This window comes from Helicoverpa armigera, chromosome 17 (assembly GCF_030705265.1).
Source record: "Helicoverpa armigera isolate CAAS_96S chromosome 17, ASM3070526v1, whole genome shotgun sequence".
Lineage (NCBI taxonomy): Eukaryota > Metazoa > Arthropoda > Insecta > Lepidoptera > Noctuidae > Helicoverpa > Helicoverpa armigera.
Window position 1 is genome coordinate 8197718 of NC_087136.1, and position 9614 is coordinate 8207331.

A 9614-nucleotide genomic window follows, 5' to 3' on the forward strand; every position below is an offset into this window, starting at 1 on the left:
ATTTAGATGATATATTATGTATCGGAAATACTTATCAGGACTGTCTTAATAATGTAAACAAGACCGTAAAATTACTTGAATACCTAGGATTCATAATAAATTACGAAAAAAGTGAATTAAAACCAAGACAATCTTGCAAGTATTTAGGATTTTGTTACGATACTAAAAGCCTTACTATAGAATTACCAGCCGATAAACGCCGTAACATTGCCGAGTTGGTTGCCAGGTATACAAAACTACCGTCATGTTCCATCCGCGAGTTGGCTCGCTTCATAGGCATACTAGTAGCCGCTTGCCCAGCCGTGAAATACGCTTGGCTATACACAAAAATTTTAGAAAGACAGAAATTCATTGCATTACTTAATAATAATAATAATTACGAAGCCAAAATCAAACTTCCCAATATTATTTTAGAGGATTTACACTGGTGGGTGTTAAATATAGATACAGCACGTAATTTTATGCGACAGCCAAATTTCGATATTGAAATTTATACAGACGCATCAAAGTCAGGTTGGGGTGCTGTTTGTAAGAACATTGAAAGACATGGCAGATGGAAACCATCTGAGAAAGCATGTCACATTAATTATTTGGAACTGTTGGCAGCCTTTTTAGGTCTGAAATCTTTTACTAGCCAGGCAACCAACTGTGCAATATTACTTCGTATGGATAACACCACCGCTATCAGCTACATTAATCGTATGGGAGGTATTCAATTCCCCCACTTGAACGACTTAGCTAGGTCGCTCTGGGAATGGTGTGAACAGCGCGAACTTTGGGTGTATGCGTCATACGTAAATACAAAAGAGAACTATGCTGACGCTGCATCTAGAATAGTTAACCCAGACACAGAATGGTCATTGTCCGACAAGGCGTTTCACAATATTGTCAAATATCTTGGTCAGCCTGAAATAGATCTCTTTGCCTCTCGCGATAACGCAAAGTGTACTAAATTCGTCTCCTGGAAACAGGATCCCGACGCAGCTTGTGTTGACGCATTCACTTTAAACTGGCAACCCTATTACTTCTATGCTTTTCCACCATTTTCCCTTATTTTGAAAAGCCTGAGAAAAATAATCGATGACAAGGCACATGGTATATTAGTTTTTCCAAACTGGCCATCACAACCATGGTTTCCTTTGTTACAAAGTCTGATTGTTTCCGATATTATTTATTTAAACCCAAATAAAAACCTCTTGCAATCTCATTTCAGGGCATACCACCCCCTGCACAAGAATCTTACCCTGGGTGTCGCGAGGCTCTCCGGCAGGCTTACAGCCGACGGGGCGCCTGTGCTGAATCGGCTGCGCTGATGCTATCGTCCTTCTCCAACAGTACAATTCAGCAGTATAACACATCACTTAAGCTCTGGTGGCAATACTGTACAACAAACAATATTGATATATTTAATCCTCCTAAAAGTTCGTTACTCTCATTCTTAGCGGCACAATTTAACAACGGATGTGCGTATGGCAGTCTAAATTCCCATCGTTCGGCTTTATCTGCCTTTATCGGTGATAATATTGGTTCAAACGAATCTATAAAACGTCTTCTTAAAGGTGCGTTTAAACTACGACCCGCGAAACCCAAGTACTCCACCACCTGGAATCCTCAATTGGTGTTAGATTTTATTTCAACTTGGTTTCCTAACAGTGAGCTACCACTAGAAAAGATTACTAAAAAACTAGTCATATTATTAGCTATTTGTACAGCTCATAGAGTACAGACCCTCTCTAATTAAACTCGAGAATATACATAGTTCAAACGATGGCATGAAAATTGTCATCACAGATCTTATCAAAACATCAGCACCCGGTAGGAACAGCCAGTTTTATACCTGCCATACTTCCGAAACAATTTACGGATTTGCCCAGCTACAGTACTCTCAGATTATATTTCTAGTACTAAAAATATAAGACCTGAGAGTACAAACACTCTATTGATGACATACAAACGACCACACAAACCTGCTACAACACAAACCATCAGCCGATGGATCAAACAAGTACTGTTCGAGAGCGGCGTAGACATCGGCGTATTCGGTGCTCATAGCACCAGGCATGCATCCACCTCGGCTGCCAGCTTAGCCGGGGTTAACATAGAAACCATTCGCAAAACCGCAGGGTGGACAAACTCATCTACCGCATTTGCCCGGTTTTATAATAGGACCATTATAAATGAAGGTGATTTTGCTAGATCCGTATGCCTGTCATCAGAAGCCCAATGAATACTATTTTTTTTTTCTCTTGGTTGATTGTCTCTATTACAAAATGATTGTTTAATTTAAGAATAGTTTAAGTACCTATAAGATAAAACTGTTAGCAGGATAACATTTAAGTTCGCATAAACAATTGAATTACATTCTTTATTGTAAGACTGATTGGTTTAATACATAAAACAATAATGTTAACATTATCGTTTCATTTATCTATTTCCTGTTCCAAAACTTTCTGACTCTTAACATCTACGTTGTAATAATCATATCTGAAAAATGAAGCAACGAATTATAATATATGATCAAACGAACTTGCAAGTGAAGTTCGATCATTATTATGATGAGTTGCTTCATTTGAAGATATGAGGTCCCTCCCTCCCTGGTTGAATACACCCAAATGATAAGAAAGTTTTGGAACCTTAACCTTGACTCTAAAAAATGAGCTAAATGTCAATGCGTAAGCACAGGAGCGGTTAGACCGGAATTATGTCACTCAATTGATTTAAATATCTTTAAAAAATGTGCGATGTTACCAAGTAAGTAGGGAAACTACGTTGTAATAATCATATCTTCAAATGAAGCAACTCATCATAATAATGATCGAACTTCACTTGCAAGTTCGTTTGATCATATATTATGTGTGATTATGTAAGTGGGAATGACAAGTGCGTAATGGTAATTAAATAGGCGCCTTGTCCGCATTTGTAGCAATTAATGTGCAGATATGTTGATAATCTTTTCGAAGATTATGTAAATACTTTAGTAGTAGGTATGTTAAAAGCTGCTTATTGCTATTGACAATCGATATTGTCAAAATGTTTTTTTTATTTAGAAAATCAGCATGTTCAGCTGTGGACTAGCACCTAATCATCCTTTCGGATTGAAGGACTAGACACGAATGTGTTGGGCAATTATTTTGTAATCATAGGTAAAAAAAAAATAGTTTCCTAAAATGAATCCTGCTCACAACAAATTAAATGAGTGTAATTTAATCTTTTTTAATAACAAAAATACGTGCTTTTACGCACGACTGTCTGCATTCTGTAAGAAAATACCTACATATTATGAAACATTTTGATTAAAACGCAATCCGACAGCCGTTAACACTTGGTACTTGTGAAAACCTTATCAGGGTCTGCGAGTGCCTTAAATGGTAGAAAACAGCCGGTTTGTTCGCACCGGTCGGAGGTCGGCGCCAACCGACCAGCCATTAATTGTCCCTTGCAACATTATGCATTGTCGAATGCACTTTTATAGCACTTTGTCAGCAATGTACCAAGGTCTGGATGAATTATTTATGATAATAGACGTTTTATATCTGTGTTTGTTTGCCTTTTTCATCTACCCGGAACTGTTAGCTGAATGATAGGCATCTAGTCAATCAGCACCGTGTGCAATATGTTTGTTGCGTTGTTTCTATGCTATTGATTGACTGATATGTGTAGCGATCAACGAAATATAATGGCATACAATAACGAGTCTTTCTTCTCAGCTTCTCTTTAAGACTTTTCAGGCTGAGAATAAAGAGCCTGAAGTCTGAAGTCTTAGATTGTAATTTTCCTATATAGCAGCGGCCCCACTGATGGATTTTTACCAAAATATTTTTTGGGCCTTCGGGGGCATATAATGCCATACCACTATGTCTCAAACTTTCTTCTAATATTTAAAACTAAAGTGCCCTTTCAAAATTCCTCTTAGTCCAAGAATCTTCACAAAACGTTACGAGCTCGCATTTTAAACCGATGAAAATAAAAAAGCTGTAGGCATTTCGATTGTGTGTTATGATGAAACCGAGTTATTTCAGGCATGCGCCTGAGCACGGCTGCGGACCGAAATAGTCGTATGTTACATGTGTTGCATCGCTTTCTCGGCTGATGAGCCTTGATTTTATAAAGTAGGTAACGATATCGGTTACGGTTCATAAGGTTTGCTAACCATTCCGGTAGACTGGTAATTATTTTTAGTACTAATTTTACTTCGGGTGAAGGAGAGAACTCGCCACGCCCTTAGGACTTGATAAATGCTCTACAAGAAAGAGGAATAATAAAAGCTTGATCTGGTCCTAATACAGAAACTAGAAAGACAGGAAGATTTTGGTCAGATTTTGTGGAAATATAAAATGTATATGTCTACTTAAATTGTTCCAATAAAGTAGAATATCCTGCAATGTGCAACAAACCAATCCGATTGAAAGACGTCATTGTTCTCCTATAAAATAAACCCGTTACCGTTTTGTATTTACTGCCATTTCACTTTGAACACTAACAAAGTGAGATTTATGAATGTATTCCTGTCTGGGTGTAGGCTGTGCTGAAAATACATGGGCGACGTGGATACATACTATTGAAAACATAATATATGTACTTACAACGTCACTATGTACGCAAATTGCTATGTTATGAGCTTGTAGGATGTTTATCTTCATCTGAAATCATAGTGAAGTATAAGACACGGCTTTTGCAAGGTGATAGCTTTTCGTTTTATTAATACAAAGAAATAGGAACTTGGACTTTTAAAGATCGTCTCTCTTTATGGAGGCATATATTTTCCGAAAGTCGTCACCCTTGTCCCCGGGGGAATACTCTACACACCCGGAAAAGGAGCCTGTAGCTTTCCTTGATAAATGGGCTATCTAACTGAAAGAGTTTTTCAAATCCAGTGTTCCCTGCGACTAGACCGTTCAAACAAATTCTTCAGCTTTATGTTGTAAGCACTAAAATGTAAATAGAGAATGATATCGAAAAACCGACCAAAAATCTACGAATCCTGTCGTAATTTGAAACTCCGAAATACCAATACCATGCGTCAAGTTGAGTAACTTCTTCCGACCTTACTTCCTATTGTGAGTCAAACTTCTTCATTAGCCTTCTTATGAATCATCGTCTTTTGGTAATGGTCAGCTTGAGATGCCATATGTCACCTTAATAAGGTTGAGCGGTCAATATTGCATAAGTAGTGAGGTAGGTACGCTTCTTAGGAGTGTACAACCTTTTTAAGATGTCACTCTGAACAGCTGTTCGATGTGTAGGTCATTCGAATAATAGGTTTAAGTGGTGATAGATGGTCAGGGGCGAGAGTAAGAAAGCATTGTAAGTTTTTCATGATGTTAAAAAAATGCTAGATTTAACGAAATCCATTCACCCTTCGTCAGGGACAAAATTCTCGCAGAAGACTTCCATTTCTTTCAATCATGAGCAGCTAACTATATATCCTTCCACCTTTTACCTATTTACGGGATTGATTCTTTATTTATTTACTTTAAAGTTTATTAACAGCAGCAATGGTTTATGGATAAACTAGCGTTTTTGTTATATGGCCCGGTCTTCAGCTTTGCGCATCCATCGCAATTACTTCTACTGTAAGAAATGTCCCAAAACATGTATTGATTCAGCTGTGATTTGTAACATATTGGTTTGCGGTTTTCCATACATAGCCGCCAGTTTAATATGATTATCAGATGCAATTCTATAATTGAGCCTCGATTGCATAAATTCACTTCAAAAGAAAATTAATATTGATGTATGTAATGGAATATTTCACATAATTATTTATACAGATGTTGCTTGTCGCTTTAGGCCATAATCAGTAGTAGGTCACAAATTCATGTGTAACGAAATACGAGCTCGTCTCGTCACATCGATTATTATCTCTATAATAAGTGTATGTGGTTAATTAAATTATTTTGCAACTTTGATTAAGTGAATTATCGTATCGCCACTTTTTGTGAGTAAAAATTGGCTTGTCAACTAGTTATCGCTCTGTTACGTCCAGGGACCTATAGTCCCGTCTGTGCTGGTGGCCAGAAGAAGAACTAATAATTTGACACCTTTAAGGTCGGTAGAATATACGGGAATCTTAATCACCCATCATTAAAAATGTTACAGCACTAATAGGTAAATGTCATCAAGACTACTCGCTTTTACATTTCGAATATTCTCGTAAATACACACATAATCTTACAAGGCATTACCTCAGGCCGTGAAAACGAACAAGTTGTGTATCACTAATCAGCAGCCTAGACCTAGTAACAGTAGTAAGGGTGCATCTACACGGTGCAAGTAGCTTGCACATGTTGAGGCACATGCGTAAGTTACATGCATTTTAAAAACGTACGGGTCCAGCGACTCGCTCATGTACCAAAGCAAAATACCCACCCGCGTGCTCCTGTCACTTGTCCATGTTAACTTGCTCCAGCTACATGCGCTTTTTTTTTGAACTGGCATCTCGCTGTTCCACCTAGGAGGCTGTTGACTGCTCAACCGGACAAATCCCGGGATGCCTAGAATTTAAGGCCTCCAGCTAGGGGCAAAAAATATTGTAAACTAAGCGACTGCGCTAAGGGCACCCCCTGTGGGGTACGAACCAGCTACATGCACCGTGTAGACGCACCCTAAGTACCAATATGCGCTGGTGTCAGGTCTCTGGCGTACGAACGAGCTCATCGAGCCAACTGCTGACTCTTCGACGACTTGTGATAGATAGCCTAGTTGTTAACTGGTTTTGTGTTTAATGGACCGAGTAGAATATATTGATAAGAGCAAGTGCTTCCAGTCAAGAAGACATAGGTTCTTTAATTTTTTTTATTTTTTTCGTCAAATATTTAGATTGCATTTTTTTTTCATTTTTACGGGAAATTGGTGGGTAAATGGGCCACAGTGAAATTCACAATACATTCCTAAACCTATTTACTAATAAAAATTAAAGAAGCATGTGGCCCGTTGTAAAAACGCGGACTCCTTTGGGTCCTATAAATTAGACATTTTGTAGGTACATACTAGGTGCCACGTGCTAGGTCTACAATAAGCAATTTTATTTTACCCTTTGAATGGTAGTCTCATAATCAAAACTGATTCGAAAAAAAAAATGACTACACGCAGTTAATTGATGCCGGTAAGGTCCTCAAAATAACTTGTAAACGCGTGTATGATACAGTTTTTCTTTGAACTGTTAAATGACGTAGTTTCAAGCATATTTTTTTAGGTTTCGTCACCGAATACCAATAACCTCCCCACGTTTTCTGTTGAAGAATATTGGTTGCTCATTTTTGTAGGCTTTCACGAATGAGTAAGTGCTCAACTAGCGTACTACTAAAAATTGATTATGATATTGAGATGATCAGGTTCCACTATACTTATAAAACAGTAGCGGAAATCAAAGTACATACATAGCTCAATTTATAGGTACCCTAGACTTTATAAGGTCATCATGCCTACCAAAACTAACCGCACCAAAAAGTATTTAACGGCACAACAAAACAAACAGTTTTGGCGCATAATGGTTGCCGATGTGTAGATAAGCCAGTTACAGCCTCTGACCATAGTGAAGGTCAGTTAATTGTGGTGCTGTGAACTATGGTCCGCTTGTAAGTACTTGTAACTCCTTTCCCGCCATCTGGGTCAGCTGTTTACATAAAATGGCACGCACGCGTTGACTCATCATCGACATACGGTGAATTATTTCGAAATTAGTTTATCATCGACGTAGTTTCTTAATAATTTTTAGGTACGTCATTAAATTACTTAGATTTAACTAATTGGGATTTATTTGAATTTGATTTGACATTTTATTTAAAGATACAATTACAATGAATTATCCTCATCACTGCCCAGAAATGTCAATATGTATAGGAAGAACGATCTCTGAATAACACCAGCCTTTGTACCTAATTATCAATCATGTAAATAATACGATATTACCATTGAAAACAGGTACTGTAAAAAAATAAAACCAGAAATTGAGATTTCTTAATAGAATACTGAATTGAACTATAGGAAAATGAAGGACCTTTGTTAACTAATGACCTAAGTCAGCTTTGAAAATTACAAATTCATGTTTATTATTGGGAGTTTATCAGTCCATGAATTGACGAATGTAGACCAAGGTGTACATTTGTGGTTAATTACGTAGGTCCTATCGAGGAATTTGTTTTAAGTAATGTTTAAACGCGACACCTAAATGTACCAATGACTCATTATGAAGACTTGTGCTGATAAGCAGCATCTGCACGTTTGTTTTGTTTTATACTGAACACGTGAAGACTAAGCGCGTGTCTTCTTAAATTTAAGAGCCCAGCTCTTGTCGGTGCAGCTCCTTCCATTTACGCCTATCTAGCGCCAACTCCTGAACTTCCTTATACGACGCAACATTCACCTTCTCATTAATTTGCTTGATGTAGCTGTACCTTGGACGACCCCTTCCCCCCTTTCTTTCGACTAAGCGCGTTTATTCAACAAAATAAAATAGACTTTTCGGCCTGGGGTAGCTGACTGACTCCTTGATGGGAGTTTGGTAACAGGTACCATAATAATTATGAAAAATATGGGCTACGGAATCGTTCGGTCGAGTAACCGCGGTCGGTAACACATAAGGAAAGACCAAAAGTCGGGTTTAGTCATATGTTTGACACTTCCTTCCGAAGCACCTAAAAAAAAGGAGCATGAAAATGGTCAGTTGACGGCCGGTAAGTATTTAATAATTTTATTTTAATTGCAAGCAAAGCTTACTTCATTTGTTGTAGGTAAATGACTAAATTGTAATAATTGATTCATGACTATATGGAGGATATTCCAGGGTTGTAATTAAATACCGAAAATGGTAGCTTGTTCAATAAAAGGTATCCTACCTAGCCCTGTTAAAAGCTGCTGTCATGACTTCTGTCTTCCTAACATCCAGTGTGATTGGGAGTAGTAGTATTAGCGCAGGTTAAATGACTAGGTATAAAAACAGATAGTAGGGTACCTTTAGTAGGACTTTTATTATTAAGAGTTTTTCCATTCAAGTTACCTATATTGAAAATATTATGAAGCATGCCACCTGATAGCATAGCTACATAACAACCTACCATCACCTGCATATCCTTTTTCGCCTTCACAATACTCATGTAGTACAAAATAATAAGACCAGTAAACGGTAATCTAAAGTCGATAAGAATCTTCCCCACTGGCAGCCATGTGTTTCAGAAGTCTCGATCTTGCATCCAATTCTCACGGCAAGAACAGTTCTTTGGATGCAAAACAAATGCTTCTCACTAAAATGACACCTTATTTAACAACATTGATTCTGTAGTTATTGAGAAAAATACGTCTCTTTGCGCAGATGATGCATGTGTCAATATTTATGCTGTTCAGGTGACGCCTTGACTAGAGCTACCGAAAGGTATTCAAAACTAGACGCCCCAATTTTATAAATATTCTATGTTTCAGAAGAACCGTCTAGGAATCAAAAACATCCCGTTTGTTGAAATAAATCTGCTGTTGAATCTTCTAGATTCTAGAGGCAAACTCTTCAAGTATTAACAATGTATTGGCTTAAAAAAGGACAGTCGATACTTATTTGGCCTCGCATGACCCCGTTACCTACTGAAATCGGGCACGGCCTTGCAAGCATCCTTTTATCATGT